Source organism: Rattus rattus, chromosome 3, assembly GCF_011064425.1.
Source record: "Rattus rattus isolate New Zealand chromosome 3, Rrattus_CSIRO_v1, whole genome shotgun sequence".
Classification (NCBI taxonomy): domain Eukaryota; kingdom Metazoa; phylum Chordata; class Mammalia; order Rodentia; family Muridae; genus Rattus; species Rattus rattus.
Genome location: NC_046156.1, coordinates 82869359 through 82886150, shown reverse-complemented (window position 1 = coordinate 82886150; position 16792 = coordinate 82869359). Strand labels below are relative to the sequence as shown.

Genomic DNA, 16792 nt, shown 5'->3' with positions numbered 1-16792 from the left:
GCAAATGGGGTATCTCTCTCTCACAGCTCCCCTCAAGGCTTGCGAAGAGAAGCAGAAAGGCTGTAAGAGCCAGGTGGTAGATGACAAAGGGACAGTGCTAAACTGAGGGGACAGGACCGATGCACACATGAACTCGTGTAAACCGTGACAACATGTTGAAGACTTGAACAAGATCAAGCCAAGCAAAATCCCAGCATGGAGGAAAGGGGCAGGGACAAAGCCTCACTTCTCACCCGAGGAGCTGTTGGCAGTTAATAGGAGAGGAAAAGTCAGTTTTCTTAAATGGAGTGACACTGTATGTACCAGCCACACTCGAGAGCAAGCCCCATGCTCAGAAATAGTCAAGACACTCTGAACTCCATGATTTTATTTTACTTTTATCTTTTATTGTTGAATATTTTAAAATTTACATTTACATTTAAATTTACATTTCAAATGTTATCCCCTTTCCTGGTTTCCTGTTCATAAACCCCCTATTCCATCCCCCTCCCCCTTCTTCTATGAGGGTGCTCCCCCACCCATTCACCCACCCCTTTCCACCTCCACATCCTGACATTCCCTTACACTGGGGGAGTCCAGCCTTGGCAGGACCAAGGGCTTCTCCTCCCATTGTTGCCCAACAAGGCATCCTCTGCCACATATGCAGCTGGAACCATGGGTCTGTCCATGTGTACCCTTTGGGTAGTGTTTTAGTCTGTGGGAGCTATGGTTGGTTGGTATTGCTGTTCTTATGGGGTTGCAACCACTTCACTCCTACAATCCTTTCTCCAACTCCTCCAATGTGGACCCCATTCTCAGTTCAATGGTTGGCTGCTAGCATTTGCCTCTGTATTTTTCTTGCTCTGGCACAGTCTCTCAGGAGATAGCTATATCAGGCTCCTGCCAGCATGCACTTCTTGGCATCAACAATAGTGACTGGGTTTGGTGACTGTATTTATATGGGTTGGATCCCCAGGTGAGGTAGTCTCTGATGGCCTTTCCTTCAGTCTCTGCTACAAACTTTGTCTCAGTATTTCCCCATGCATATTTTTGTTCCCCCTTTAAACAAGGACTGAAGCATCTACACTTCGGTTGTCCTTCTTCTTGAGCTTCGTGTGGTCTGTGAATTGTATCTTGGGTAATTAGAGCTTTTGGGCTAATATGCACTTATCAGTGAGTGCATACCATGTGAATTCTTTTGTGGTTGGGTTACCTCACTCAGGATGATATTTTCTAGTTCCATCCATTTGTCCATAAATTTCATGAAGTCATTGTTTTTAATAGCCGAGTAGTACTCCATTGTGTAGATGTACCACATTTTGTGTATCCAATCCTCTATTGAAGGGCATCTGGGTTCTTCCCACCTTCTGGCTATTATAAATAAGGCTGCGATGAACATAGTGGAACATGTGTCTTTGTTATATGTTGGGGCATCTTTTGGGTATATGCGCAAGAGAGGTATAGCTGGGTCCTCAGGTAGTGCAATGTCCAATTTCTGAGGAACCTCCAGACTGATTTCCAGAGTGGTTGTACCAGTTTGCAATTGCACCAACAATGGAGGAGTGTTCCTCTTTCTCCACATCCTCACCAGCATCTGCTGTCACCTGAGTTTTTGATCTTAGCCATTCTCACTGGTGTGAGGTGGAATCTTAGTTGTTTTGCTTGCCAATTCCCTGATGACAAAGGATGTTGAACATTTCTTTATGTACATCTCAGCCATTTGGTATTCCTCAGTTGAGAATTCTTTGTTTAGCTCTGTATCCTATTTTTTAATAGGGTTATTTGATTCTCTGGAGTCTAACATCTTGAGTTCTTTGTATATATTGGATATTAGACCTCTATCAGATGTAGGATTGGTAAAGATCTTTTCCCAATATCATGGTTGCCATTTTGTCCTAATGGCAGTGTCCTTTGCCTTACAAAACCTTTGTAGCTTTATGAGGTCCCATTTGTCGATTCTTGATCCTAGAGCATAAGCCATTGGTGTTCTACTCAGGAAAATTTCCCCAGTGCCCATGTGTTTGAGGCTCTTCCTCACATTCTCTTTATTATTTTTAGTGTATCTGCTTTGATGTGGAGGTCCTTGATCCACTTGGACTTAAGCTTTGTACAGGGCATTAAGCATGGATCGATCTGCATTCTTCTACATGCTGACCTCCAGTTGAACCAGCACCATTTGTTGAAAATGCTATCTTTAATTCATTGGATGGTTTTAGTTCTTTTGTCAAAGATCAAGTGTCCATAAGTGTGGTGTGTGGATTCATTTTTGGGTCTTCAATTCTTTTCCATTGATCTACCTGCCTGTCTCTGTCCCATCACCATACAGTTTTTATCAAGATTGCACTTTAGTACTACTTGATGTCAGGGATGGTGATTCCCTCAGAAGTTCGTTCTTTCTTTCTTTTTTTCTTTTTTTTTTGTTGTTTTTTTTTTTTTAAGGATAGCTTTTCCTGGGTTTTTTTGTTATTCCAAATGAATTTGCAAATTGCTTTTTCCAACTCTATGAAGAATTAAGTTGGAATTTTGATGGGGATTGCATTGATCTGTAGATTGCTTTTGACATGATGGCCAGTTTTACAATATTAATCCTGCCAATCCATGAGCATGGGAGACCTTTCCATCTTCTGAGATCTTCTTCAATTTCTTTCTTCAGAGACTTGAAGTTCTTGTCATACAGCTCTTTCATTTGCTTGGTTAGAGTCACAACAAGGTATTTTATATTGTTTGTGACTATTGTGAAGGATGTCTTTTCCCTAATTTCTTTCTTAGCCCGTGTATCCTTTGAGTAGAGGAAGGCTACTGATTTGTTTGAGTCAATTTTATAACTAGCCACTTTGCTGAAGTTTTTTTTTTGTTTGTTTGTTTGTTTGTTTTTTTTAATCAGGTTTAGGAGTTCTCTTGTGAAACTTTTGGAGTTACTTAAGTATACTATCATATCATCTGCAAATAGTAATATTTTGACTTTTCTGTCCAATTTATATCCCTTTGACCTCAATCTGTTGTCTGATTGCTATGGCTAGGAATTTGAGTACTATATTGAATAGCTAGGGAGAGAGTGGGCATCCTTGTGTAGTCCCTGATTTTAGTGGGATTGCTTCAAGTGTCTCTACATTTAGTTCGATGTTGACTACTGGTGTGCTGTATAGTGCCTTTACTATTTTTAGTTATGGGCTTTGAATTCCTGATCTTTCTAAGACTTTTAACATAAAGGAGTGTTGAATTTGTCAAACGCTTTTTCAGCATCTAATGAGATGATCTTGTGTTTTTTTTTCATTGAGTTTGTTTATATAGTGGATTACGTTGATGAATTTCCATATATTAAACCATCCCTGCATCCCTAGGATGAAGCCTACTTGATCATGGTGGATGATTGTTTTGATATGTTCTTGGATTCAGTTTGTGAGAATTTTATTGAATATTTTTGCATCAATATTCGTAAGGGAAATTGGTTTGAAGTTTTCTTTCTTTGTTGGATCTTTGTGTGGTTTAGGTATAAGCATAATTATGGCTTCATAGGAGGAATTGGTTAGTGTCCTTTCTGTTTCTATTTTGTGGAATAGTTTGGACAGTATTGGAATTAGATCTATGAAGGTCTGATAGAATTCTGCACTAAACCCATCTGGTCCTGAGCTATTTGTGGTTGGGAGACTTTTACTAACTGCTTCTATTTCTTTAAGAGTTATGGGACTGTTTAGATGGTTAATCCGATCCTGATTTAACTTTGGTACCTGGTATCTGTCTAGAAAATTGTCTATTTCATCTAATATTTCCAGTTTGTTGAGTATCAGCTTTTGGAGTAGGATCTGATGATTTTCTGACTTTCCTCAGTTTCTGTTGATATGTCTCTCATTTCATTTCTGATTTTGTTAATTTGGATACTGTCTCTGTGCCTTCTGGTTAGTCTGGCTAAGGGTTTATCTATCTTGTTGATTCTCTCAAAGAACTAGCTCCTGATTTTGTTGATTCTTTGTATAGTTTTTTTTTTGTTTCTGTTTGGTTCATTTTAGCCCCGAGTTTGATTATTTCCTGCCATCTACTCCTCTTGGGTGTATTTGTTTCTTTTTGTTCTAGAGCTTTTAGGTGTGCTGTCAAGCTGCTAATGTATGCTCTCTCCTGTTCCTTTCTGGAGGCACTCAGAGCTATGAGTTTCCTCTTAGCACTGCCTTCATTGTGTCTCATAAGTTTGGGTATTTTGTGCCTTCATTAAATTCTAAAAATTAATTTCTTCCTTTGCCAAGTTATCACTGAGTGGAGCATTGTTCAGCTTCCATGTGTATGTGGGTTTTCTGTTGTTTTTGTTGTTATTGAAGACCAGCCTTAGTCTGTGGTGATTTCATAGGATGCATGGGATTATTTCAATCCCCTTGTATTTGTTGAGGCCTGTTTTGCTGTTTGTTTGGTCAATTTTGTAGAAAGTACCATGAGGTAATGAAAAGAAGGTATATTCTTTGGTTTTAGGACAAGTTTTAAGGCCAGCTCTCCCAAACTTACACCCTTGGCACCAGCTCACTACCCCCCACCCCCCACCCCAATAAGGGTCAGTTCTACTGTGCTGCCCAGGTGAGGTGCATGACATGCTCTCCTGAGTGCTACAGTCGATGAGGGGCCCCTGCCCCTCTCCTGCTCTCCTGCTCTCATATCTCCAGAGCCAGCTCTCTCAAGATGCCCAGCTGAGGAGTGGGACCAGTTCTGCACAGCCTGACATCAACATGTCTCTGGGAAGAAGCTCAGACCAGTGATGCATCCCTAGCTTTTGATGGCAATAGGCCACTACTGTTGCAGTGTCACAGACCCAGATGTGGCCCCAGTGGCAGCACAGGCCATGGCCCCTCCATGGGTCCATGTGGTATCACAGGCTACTTACACCAGACTGTTCCTTATTACCCTTGAGTCTCCAGTTCTGCCTCTCTTCATTGTGCCCACATCCTTTTGTTTATCTTCCATTTCTCCACCACTTACTTGCTTCTCTTAGTGGCATAGGGCTCTCTAGGTGTCTGGGGTAGTCTCAGGAGTGCTATGCCCCCATATGACTCCGAACAGGGGTCTTCTTGGGCATGGTAGGCCCACCCAGGCCTGTGTGGCCCCAACTGGTGGTTGTCTCATGCTCATTTTTTTCAGGGAATGTTGGAGTACTAATTATTCTGATGCTCACAGCCTGAGCATATAGACATGGCCTCTCTCCTCTCTGCCACCTACTGACCCACATGTGACACAGCTGCCACCCCTGTAATGGCTCTAGGGGCAGGGTCTCTTGTAGCTTTTAAACTTGTTTATTGGTGTTCTGTAGTCTTAGCCTGTAATGTGACATGCATATCCTGTAATGTGACATGAATCAATTCTCTTTTAGTTGTGTCTACTATGAGTTCTAAGTGCCTACAGTGCTTGTATGTCCACATCTTTCTCTAGATTTGTGAAATTCTCTGCTTTAGTTTCATTGAATGGGTTTCCCGTGCATTTAGTTTGAGTCTCAGCTCCTCACATCATACGGATTGTTAGATTTAATAATCCACTGAATTACAAACTAGTACTACTCAAATGTACATGGATGCAAAGCTATCCACTGGAGTATAGTCACTGTACTAGAGGCCACACACCTAAAGAAAATGGACTCTTTTTCCCCCAGTAGCCACTAACTGCCAACTGCCTATATAGTTCCTCAGCTAGGGGTAAGGCCTCCTAAGACCACCTCTCCCCAATCTGTGTAGAAATGTTGAGTGGCTTGGTCCTGCACAGGCAACTATAGCTTCCATGAACTCCCAAGTGCATCAGCCCTGCTCTGTGCAAAAGACATGGCTATGTGATGTCCTCCCTTACCTCTGGCCCCAACAATCTTTTTTTTTTTCTGATGTGGTAGAAAAATGTTCATTGATTTTTAATAGTATTTCTTTATCTAGTAGTGTCTTTATTTTTTTTTTCTATTTTTTTTATTAACTTGAATATTTCTTATATACATTTCGTGTTATTCCCTTTCCCGGTTTCGGGCAAACATCCCCTCCCCCTCCCCTTCCTTATGGGTGTTCCTCCGACCCTCCCCATTGCCGCCCTCCCGAAACAGTCTAGTTCACTGGGGTTCAGTATTAGCAGGACCCAGGGCTTCCCCCTTCCACTGGTGCTCTTACTAGGATATTCATTGCTACCTATGAGGTCAGAGTCCAGGGTCAGTCCATGTATAGTCTTTTAGGTAGTGGCTTGTCCCTGAAGCTCTGGTGGCTTGGCATTGTTGTACATATAGGGTCTCGAGCCCCTTCAAGCTCTTCCAGTTCTTTCTCTGATTCCTTCAACGGGGGTCCTATTCTCAGTTCAGAGGTTTGCTGCTGACATTCGCCTCTGTATTTGCTGTATTCTGGCTGTGTCTCTCAGGAGCGATCTACACTACTGCACTTCTTTGCTTCATCCATCTTGTCTAATTGGGTGGCTGTATATATATGGGCCACATGTGGGGCAGGCTCTGAATGGATGTTCCTTCAGTCTCTGTTTTAATCTTTGCCTCTCTCTTCCCTGCCAAGGGTATTCTTGTTCCCCTTTTAAAGAAGGAGTGAAGCATTCACATTTTGATCATCCGTCTTGAGTTTCATTTGTTCTAGGCATCTAGGGTAATTCTGGCATTTGGGCTAATAGCCACTTATCAATGAGTGCATACCATGTATGTCTTTCTGTGATTGGGTTAGCTCACTCAGGATGATATTTTCCAGTTCCAACCATTTGCCTACAAATTTCATAAACTCGTTGTTTTTGATAGCTGAGTAATATTCCATTGTGTAGATATACCACATTTTCTGTATCCATTCCTCTGTTGAAGGGCATCTGGGTTCTTTCCAGCTTCTGGCTATTATAAATAAGGCTGCGATGAACATAGTGGAGCACGTGTCTTTTTTATATGTTTGGCCCCAACAATCTTTACTGTGCTTTCTTCCATGTTCCTGGAGCCTTGGGGGAAAGAAGGTGTGGACATATGCTATATTTTAAGGTAAAATTTAATTGAAATGGGAAATATTGTTATTTACAAATGTTAGTACATTTATTTATTTAGTGTATGTATGTATGTATGTATGTATGTATGTATGTATGTGTACATTCTTATACTATGACATGTATATGCAAGTCAAAAGACTCCTAACAGGAGTCAGTTTTCTTCTTCCACTATGGAGTTGGGGAATTGAACTTGGTAATCAGGCTTAATGATAACTCACTGAGCCATCTTGCTGGTCCCATCATTGTTTTAAATACCGAATGAATTTACTTAAGAATTTGTCACATGAAGTCTAGCAAATTTGTTACATGCGTTGTATTTATTTGTAATCTTCTCTCATATATTTTGACAGTTTGTATTTTTGCTCTGAAAACATGACTTGGGAGTATTGTTTTTTTTTTCTTCATTTCTGCTTATAAAGGCACATGTGAACACAAGAAACCACTAAAAGCTTTTTCCCCAGGGAGTGAAAGTTTCTTTAAACCACCATTCTAATAGCCTTTACTGATTCATTTATTTCAGGTGTGTGATTTAAGCTCCCTGAGTAACTGTCTGCGACCTATAATCTTGAACCCATTTTTGGCCTGATGAGTGGAAGGATGTTTTAAACATTCTCTCTCTTCATACCCAGACTCCATTAAAAAGTTTGGGAAGAGGCACAGATGCCTCTGTCTGGCCAGCATTTGAAGGAAGCCATAATGTCTACTACCGTTGCCATTTTTCATAGTCATGCAGATGGAGTGGAAAGCAATATCAGTCTTCAAGTGCAGAATTCATTCATTCTTGTGCCTGAAGAGCCAGTCATTGAAAAATTGTTTATTTCCATAAATAAGGAGTCACAAGACATAAATCAGAAGTAATCTGTTTTTAATGATGCTGTGGGATGTTTTGAAGGCCTACACAGGTTGGTTTGAGTCAAAATGGACTTCATAGGCTGATAAGAAATTGCCCTTTTAGGAGGTGTGGCCTTGTTGGAGGAGGTGTGACCTTGTTGGAGGAAATGTGTCACTGGGGGTTTCAGTGACTTTGAGGTTTCAGAAGCTCAAGACAGGTGTGGTGTTTTCTTTTTCTGTTAACTGTTGATCCAGATGTAGAAATCTCAGATCCTTCTCCAGTACCGAGTCCTATTACAAGCCACCATGCTTCCTGTCACAATGACAATGGACTAAACCTCTGACTTATAAGCCAGTCCCAGTTAAATTTTTTTTAAGAGTTACTGTGGTCATGGTGTCTTCACAGCAATGAAACCTTAACAAAGGCAGATGGTACCAGGAACTGGGGTTGTTGTCATAGACCCAACCAGGCTTTTGTTGGGAGGAATGTTTGGACTTTTGGACTTTGGGTTAAAAAAATCAGTGGAATGCTTGCTTTAAGTGGGGCTTAATGGGCCATAATAGTAGGAGCATGGAAGAGAGTGGTGCTGAGGTGATTTGAAATTTGAGGCCTGTTTTGTCACTGATTATATGGTCAATTTTGTAGAAAGTACCATGAGGTGTTGAGAAGAATGTATAATCTTTTGGTTTAGAATGAAATGTTCTATAAATACCTGTTAGGTCCATTTGGTTCATAACTTCTGTTAGTTTCTCTACATCTCTGTTTAATTTCTGTTTCCATTATCTGTCCATTGATGAGAGTGGGGTGTTGAAATCTCCTACTATTATTGTGTGAGGTGCAGTGTGTGCTTTGAGCTTTAGTAAGGTTTCTTTTATGAATATAGGTGCCCTTGTACTTGGAGCATAGATATTTAGGAATGAGGGCTCATCTTGGTGGATTTTTTCTTTGATGAATATGAAGTATCCTTCCTTATCTTTTTTGATAACTTTTGGTTGAAAGTTGATTTTATTTGATATTAGAATGGCTACTCCAGCTTGTTTCTTTGACAATTTGCTTGGAAATTTGCTTTCCAGCCTTTTACTCTGTGGTATTGTGTGTCTTTGTCTCTGAGGTCTCTTTCCTGTATGCAGCAAAATGCTGGGTCCTTGTTACGTAGCCAGTCTGTTAATCTACATCTCTTTTTTGGGGGAGGAACTGAGTTGATTGATGTTAATAGATATTAATAGTTATTGTTGTTTTCTGTTTTTTTTTGTTGTTGTTGTTAGAGGTGGAATTATGTTTGTGTGTCTCTCTTCTTTTGGTTTCATTGCAAGAGATTATGCTCTTGATTTTTTTAGGTTGTAATCTCTCTTCTTGTGTTGAGTTTTGCTGGATATAGTATCCTGGGCTGGCATTTGTGTTCTCTTAGTGTCTGTATGACATTTGTCCAGGATCTTCTGGCTTTTGTAGTCTCTGGTTAGAACTCTGCTGTAATACTTATAGGTCTGCCTTTATATGTTACCTGACCTTTTTACCTTACTGCTTTTAATATTCTGTCTTTGTTTTGTGCATTTGGTGTTTGACTATTATGTGGCAGGAGGAATTTCTTTTCTGGTCCAATCTATTTGGAGTTCTGTTGGCTTCTTGTATGCTTATGGGCATCTCTTTCTTTAGGTTAGGGAAGTTTTCTTCTATGATTTTGTTGAAGATATTTACTGTCCCTTTAAATTTGGAGTCTTCGCCCTCTTCTATACCTATTATCCTTAGGTTTGATCTTCTTATTGTGTCCTGGATTGCCTGGATGCTTTGGGATAAGAGCTTTTAGCATTCCCCCCCCACCCCAATCGATAAGATATAATTGCCCACCTAGACATACAAAACCATGTAGACATCTATTCCTTAAGATAACAACCTGTAAATGGATAAAGAAAATGTGGTACATCTACACAATGGAATATTACTCAGCTATAAAAAACAATGACTTTATTAAATTCTTAGGCAAATGGTTGAACTGGAAAATATCATCCTGAGGAGGTAAACCCAATCACAGAAAAAAACATACATGGTATGCACTCATTGATAAGTGGCTATTAGCCCAAATGCTTGAATTACCCTAGATGCCTAGAACAAATGAAACTCAAGACGGATGATCAAAATGTGAATGCTTCACCCTTCTTTAAAAGGGGAACAAGAATACCCTTGGCAGGGAATAGAGAGGCAAAGATTAAAACAGACACAGAAGGAACACCCATTCAGAGCCTGCCCCACATGTGGCCCATACATATACAGCCATCCAATTAGACAAGATGGATGAAGCAAAGAAGTGCAGGCCGACAGGAGCCGGATGTAGATCGCTCCTGAGAGACACAGCCAGAATAGAGCAAATACATAGGCGAATGCCAGCAGCAAACCACTGAACTGAGAATGGGACCCCCGTTGAAGGAATCAGAGAAAGAACTGGAAGAGCTTGAAGGAGCTCGAGACCCCATATGAACAACAATGCCAAGCAACCAGAGCTTCCAGGGACTAAGCCACTACCTAAAGACTATACATGGACTGACCCTGGACTCTGACCTCATAGGTAGCAATGAATATCCTAGTAAGAGCACCAGTGGAAGGGGAAGCCCTTGGTCCTGCTAAGACTGAACCCCCAGTGAATGTGATTGTTAGGGGGAGGGCGGCAATGGGGGAGGATGGGGAGGGGAACACCCATAGAGAAGGGGAGGGGGAGGAGTTAGGGGGATGGTGGCCGAGAAACAGGGAAAGGAATAACACTAGAAATGTAAAAAAAAAATAATAAAAAAAAAAAAAGTAAAAAAAAAAAAAAGATAACAACCTGTAAATGTGCAAAGAGGAATCTTTAATCAGCCTCTATGTTTTCCCCGCTGCTTCCTCTCCTTGCTCCCTCCTCTCTCTAACTTTTCTCCTGACTATCCTGCCTTCTCGTCCAATGACAGGCCTCATTCTATCTTGTACCTGCCTTCACCTGTGTGATGACATCATCCTACATTTTTTATCATTTTTGTCTAAATAAAAAATTTTTCTCTCAAATATAAGCTGGGTACAACTATTATCATTTTGTAATTAAAAGCATAAAGTATACCTAAACCTAGTCCAACATTTTATCAGTTAAACAGAACATTTAGTTATTTATTACAGCTTAAGAAAGGCTTAAACTCTATATTATATTCTGGCTAGCTTGTATACTATCTGATAACTATCTAATAAAATATGTATTTTCAAAGTTAAATAGACTGATAGGCTATGAGACTATAATCAGTCTTCAACCCCATCAGAAATCTGAGAAGGAGCAATTATCTATAAACATAGGAAGCCTAACACAGCTTTCAGAACTGAGAGGTTGTAGAGACAAATCTCCATTTGCACAGTCCTCTGTTAGCAACCTGTCTTCAGCCTTCTGGCCCAAAATCAACTGATAGACTCTTGAAATGCAGAAACCTTGAAGGGCTGATAATTCTGGCTTGTCAAAGATTATCAGTCAACTATTCTGCATAAGGTATTCCTTTTTGGACAGTATTATTCTGTAGATGAAATAGGCAGTTTCTGTCCATTGGTCTATGTGTCTGTCTCTGTACCAATACCATGCTATCTTTTTCCATTGATGGATTTGGCTCCTTTGTCAAAAAAATCAAGTGACCATAGGTGTGTGGGTTCATTTCTGGGTCTTCAATTCTATTCCATTGGTCTATCTGTCTGTCTCTGTACCAATACCATGCAGTTTTTATCACTATTGCTCTGTAATACTGCTTGAGTTCAGGGATAGTGATTCCCCCAAGTCCTTTTATTGTTGAGATAGTTTTAGCTATTCTGGGTTTTTTGTTATTCCAGATGAATTTGCAAATTGTTCTGTCTAACTCTTTGAAGAATTGGATTGGTATTTTGATGGGGATTGCATTGAATCTGTAGATCGCTTTTGGTAGAATGGCCATTTTTACTATATTAATCCTGCCAATCCATGAGCATGGGAGATCTTTCCATCTTCTGAGGTCTTTTTCAATTTCTTTCTTCAGTGTCTTGAAGTTCTTATTGTGCAGATCTTTTACTTGCTTGGTTAAAGTCACACCGAGGTACTTTATATTATTTGGGTCTATTATGAAGGGTGTCGTTTCCCTAATTTCTTTCTCGGCTTGTTTCTCTTTTGTGTAGAGGAAGGTTACTGATTTATTTGAGTTAATTTTATACCCAGCCACTTCTCTGAAGGTGTTTATCAGGTTTAGTAGTTCTCTGGTGGAACTTTTGGGATCACTTAAATATACTATCATATCATCTGCAAATAGTGATATTTTGACTTCTTCCTTTCCAATCTGTATCCCTTTGGTCTCCTTTTATTGTCTGATTGCTCTGGTTAGGACTTCAAGAACTATATTGAATAAGTAGGGAGAGAGTGGGCAGCCTTGTTTAGTCCCTCATTTTAGTGGGATTGCTTCAAGTTTCTCTCCATTTAGTTTAATATTAGCTACTGGTTTGCTGTATATGATTTTTACTATGTTTAGGTATGACCCTTGAATTCCTGTTCTTCCCAGGACTTTTATCATGAAGGGGTGTTAAATTTTGTGAAATGCTTTCTCAGCATCTAATGAAATGATTATGTGGTTTTTATCTTTCAGTTTGTTTATATAGTGGATTACTTTGATGGTTTTCCATATATTAAACCATCCCTGCATACCTGGGGTCAAGCCTACTTGATCATGATGGATGATTGTTTTGATGTGTTCTTGGATTCGGTTTGCAACAATTTTATTGAGTATTTTTGTGTCGATATTCATAAGGGAAATTGGTCTGAAGTTCTTCTTTGTTGGGTCTTTGTGTGGTTTAGGTATAAGAGTAATTGTGGCTTCATAGAAGGAATTTGGTAGCGCTCCATCTGTTTCAATTTTGTGGAATTGTTTGGATAGTATTGGTATGAGGTCTTCTCATAGAATTCTGCACTGAACCCATCTGGACCTGGGCTCTTTTTGGTTGGGAGACCTTTAATGACTGCTTCTATTACTTTAGGAGTTATGGGTTTGTTTAAATGGTTTATCAGTTCCTGATTTAACTTTGTTACCTGGTATCTGTCTAGGAAATTGTCCATTTCTTGCAGATTTTCAAGATATGTTGAATATAAGCTTTTGTAGTAGGATCTGAGGATTTTTTGAATTTCCTCTGATTCTGTTGTTATGTCTCCCTTTTCATTTCTGATTTTGTTAATTTGGACACACTCTCTGTGTCCTTTGGTGAGTGTAGCTAAGGGTTTATCTATCTTGTTGATTTTCTCAAAGAACTAGCTTTTGGTTCTGTTGATTCTTTGTATAGTCCTTTTTGTTTCTACTTGGTTGATTTCAGCTCTGAGTTTGATTATTTTCTGCCTTCTATTCCTTCTGTGTGCATTTGCTTCTTTTTGTTCTAGAGCTTTAAGGTATGCTCTCAGGCTGCTGATATATGCTCTTTCCTGTTTCTGCAGGCACTCAGAGCTATGAGTTTTCCTCTTAGCACAGCTTCATTGTATCCCATAAGTTTGGGTATGTTGTACCTTCATTTTCATTAAATTCTAAGAAGTCTTTAATTTCTTTCTTTATTTCTTCATTGAGTAGAGCATTGTTCAACTTCCATGTATATGTTGGCACTCTTTCCTCATTGTTTTCAAAGATCAGCTTTGGCCCGTGGTGGTCTGACAGGATGCATAGGATTGTTTCTATCTTTCTCTATCTGTTGAGGCCTGTTTTATGACCAATTATATGGTCAATTTTGGAGAAAGTGCCATGAGGTGGTGAGAAGAAGGTATATCCTTTTGTTTTATGATAGAATGTTCTATAAATATCCGTTAAGTCCATTTGGTTCATGGCTTCTGTTAGTCTGTCTATGTCTCTCTTTAATTTCTGTTTCAATGATCTGTCCATTGATGAGAGTGTGGTGTTGAAATCTCCTACTATTATTGTGTGAGGTGTAATGTGTGCTTTGAGCTTTATACTAAAGGTTTCTTTTATGTATGTAGGTGCCCTTGTATTTGGAGCACAGACATTTTGGATTGAGAGTTCATCTTGGTGGATTTTTCCTTTGATGAATATGAGGTGTCCTTCTATATCTTTTTTGATGACTTTTGGTTGAAAATCGATTTTATTCGATATTAGAATGGCTACTCCAGCTTGCTTCTTCAGACCGTTTGCTTGGAAATTTGTTTTCCAGCCTTTTACTCTGAGGTAGTGTCTGTCTTTGTCTCTGAGGTGTGTTTCCTGTAGGCAGCAAAATGCTGGGTCCTCATTGCGTATCCAGTTTGTTAATCTGTGTCTTTTTATTGGGGAATTGAGTCCACTGATGTTGAGAGATATTAAGGAATGTGATTGTTCCTTCCTGTTATATTCGTATTTGGATGTGAGATTGTGTTTGTGTGCTTGTCTTCTCTTCTTTTGTTGCAAAATGATTAGTTTCTTGCTTGTTCTAGGGTGTAGCTTGCCTTCTAGTGTTGGGTTTTACCAGTATTATCCTTTGTAGGGCTGGATTTGTAGAAAGATATTGTGTAAATTTAGTTTTTTCATGGAGTATCTTGGTTTTTCCATGTATGTTAATTGAGAGTTTTGCTGGATACAGTAACCTGGACTGGCATTTGTGTTCTCTTAGGGTCTGTATGACATCTGTCCGGAACCTTCTGGCTTTCATAGTCTCTGGTGAGAAGTGTGGTGTAATTCTGATAGGTCTGTCTTCATATGTTACTTGACCTTTTTCCCTTACTGCTTTTAGTATTTTTTCTTTGTTTTGTGCATTTGGTGTTTTGACTATCATGTGACAGGAGGAGTTTCTTTTCTGGTCCAATCTATTTGGAGTTCTGTAGGCTTCTTGTATGTTTATGGGCATCTCTTTCTTTAGGTTAGGGAAGTTTTCTTCTGTGATTTCGTTGGATATTTACTGGTCCTTTGAGTTGGGAGTCTTCACTCTTTTCTATACCTGTTATCCTTAGGTTTGATCTTCTCATTGTGTCCTGGATTTCCTGTATGTTTTTCTGTTTTATATTATTTTTGAAAGTTGTGTCGATGGTTACTATGGAATCTTCTGCTCCTGAGATTCTCTCTTCTATCACTTGCATTCTGTTGGTGATGCTTGTATTTATGGCTCCTTGTCTCTTCCTTTGGTTTTCTATATCCAGGGTTGTCTTCCTTTGTGCTTTCTTTATTGCTTTTATTTCCATTTTTAATTCCTTCACCTGTTTGATTGTGTTTTCCTGTAATTCTTTCAGGGATTTTTGTGTTTCCTCTCTACAGGCTTCTACATGTTTATTTTTGTTTTCTTGCATTTCTCTAAGGTAATTCTTTATGTCTTTCTTGAAGTCCTCCATCATCATGATTAAATGCGATTTAAAATCTAGATCTTGTTTTTCTGATGTGTTTTTATATTCAGTGTTTGTTTTGGTGGGAGAATTGGGCTCTGATGATGCCATGTAGTCTTGTTTCCTGTTGCTTGGGTTCCTGCGCTTGCCTCTCGCCATCAGGTTGTCTCTGGTGTTACCTTGTTCTACTATTTCTAACACTGGCTAGACCGTCCTATAGGCCTGTGTGTCAGGAGTGTTGTAGACCTGTTTTTCTGTTTTCTTTCAGCCAGTTATGGGTACAGAGTGTTCTGCTTTCGGACATGTAGTCTTTCCTGTCTACTGGTCTTCAGCTGTTCCTGTGAGCATGTGTCCTGAGTCCACCAGGCAGGTCACTTGGAGCAGAAAAGTTTGTCTTACCTCTGGTCTCGGGCCTCAGCTCTCCATGAGGGCAGCAATCAGAAGGCCCTGCCCTGCCTTCTCTCGGGACCCTGTGCTCAGGGGGCCCAGATGGCACTAGGCATTTTACTCTAGAGTCAGAAATGTGGGCAGAGAGTAGTCTCCTCTGGCTTCCCAGTCATGTCTGCCCCTCTGAAGGTCTAGCTCTCCCTCCCATGGGATTTGGGTGCAGGGAGCTGTTTGACCGGGTCCCTTCAGATCCGGGTGCAGTCTGGACCACAGGGCACCTGCAGCTTGAGTGTCCCTATCTTCCTGTTCCCAGAGGCCCTATACAGTTTCCTCTTGTGCCAGGGATGTGGGCAAGGGTGGGCAGTACCTGCAGTCTCTCCTGCCCTGCAGTCTCAGGAGTGCCCACCTGTCTGCGCGATGAGCTCTCTCTCCCACAGGGTTTGGGAGCAGGGAGCTGTGGGCTAGGATCAGCGAGGTTTGTGCTCCAGCTAGGATCCAGAAGTCTTTACGTCCTTAAAGTCATCGTCGTCGTCGTCGTCGTCGTCATCATCATCATCATCATCATCATCAAAATGTGATTTTAAATCCAAATCTTGCTTTTCTGGTGTGTTTGGATATCCGGTATTTGCTTTGTTGGGAGAATGGGGCTCTGGTGATGCCGAGTAGTCTTGATTTCTGTTGCTTAGGTTCCTGTGCTTGCCTCTTGTCATCAGGTTGTCTCTGGTGTTAGCTTTTCTTGCTATCTCTGACAGTGGCTTGGCCCTCCTGTAGGCCTGTGTGTCAGCACTCTTGTAGACCTGCTTTCCTTCAGCCAGATCTGGGAACAGAGAGCTGCTCTTGTCTGTGTGTGACCTGAAGCCTTCAGGCAGTTTGCTTGGTGCAGAAGTTTTGGTCTTAGCACTACAAAGGATAATAAATGGTAAAGCCCAACATAAGGAGGCAAGCTATACCCAAGAAGAGGCAAGAAACTAATCGTCTTGGCAACAAAACAAAGAGAAGAAAAGCACACAAACACAACCTCACATCCAAATATGAATATAACAGGAAGCAATAATCACTATTCCTTAATATCTCTCAACATCAATGGCCTCAACTCCCCAATAAAAAGACATAGATTAACAAACTGGATACATAACGAGGACCCTGCATTCTGCTGCCTACAGGAAACACACCTCAGAGACAAAGACAGACACTACCTCAGAGTGAAAGGCTGGGAAACAACTTTCCAAGCAAATGGTCTGAAGAAGCAAGCTGGAGTAGCCATTCTAATATCAAATAAAAATCAATTTCCAACTAAAAGTCATCAAAAAAAAGATAAGGAA

General features: G+C 40.3%; 1 protein-coding gene and 1 non-coding gene across 2 annotated transcripts in view; one reads left to right on the top strand and one right to left on the bottom strand.

The window, feature by feature from the left end:
* Otol1 (otolin 1) overlaps window positions 1–16792 on the top strand; it is a 119554-nt gene that overhangs the window by 21402 nt on the left and 81360 nt on the right. The gene's annotated exons all lie outside the window — the stretch shown is intronic.
* LOC116897576 lies at window positions 5100–5225 on the bottom strand. The gene has a single exon (XR_004387585.1). It is a non-coding gene; the product is annotated as a small nucleolar RNA SNORA17 (small nucleolar RNA).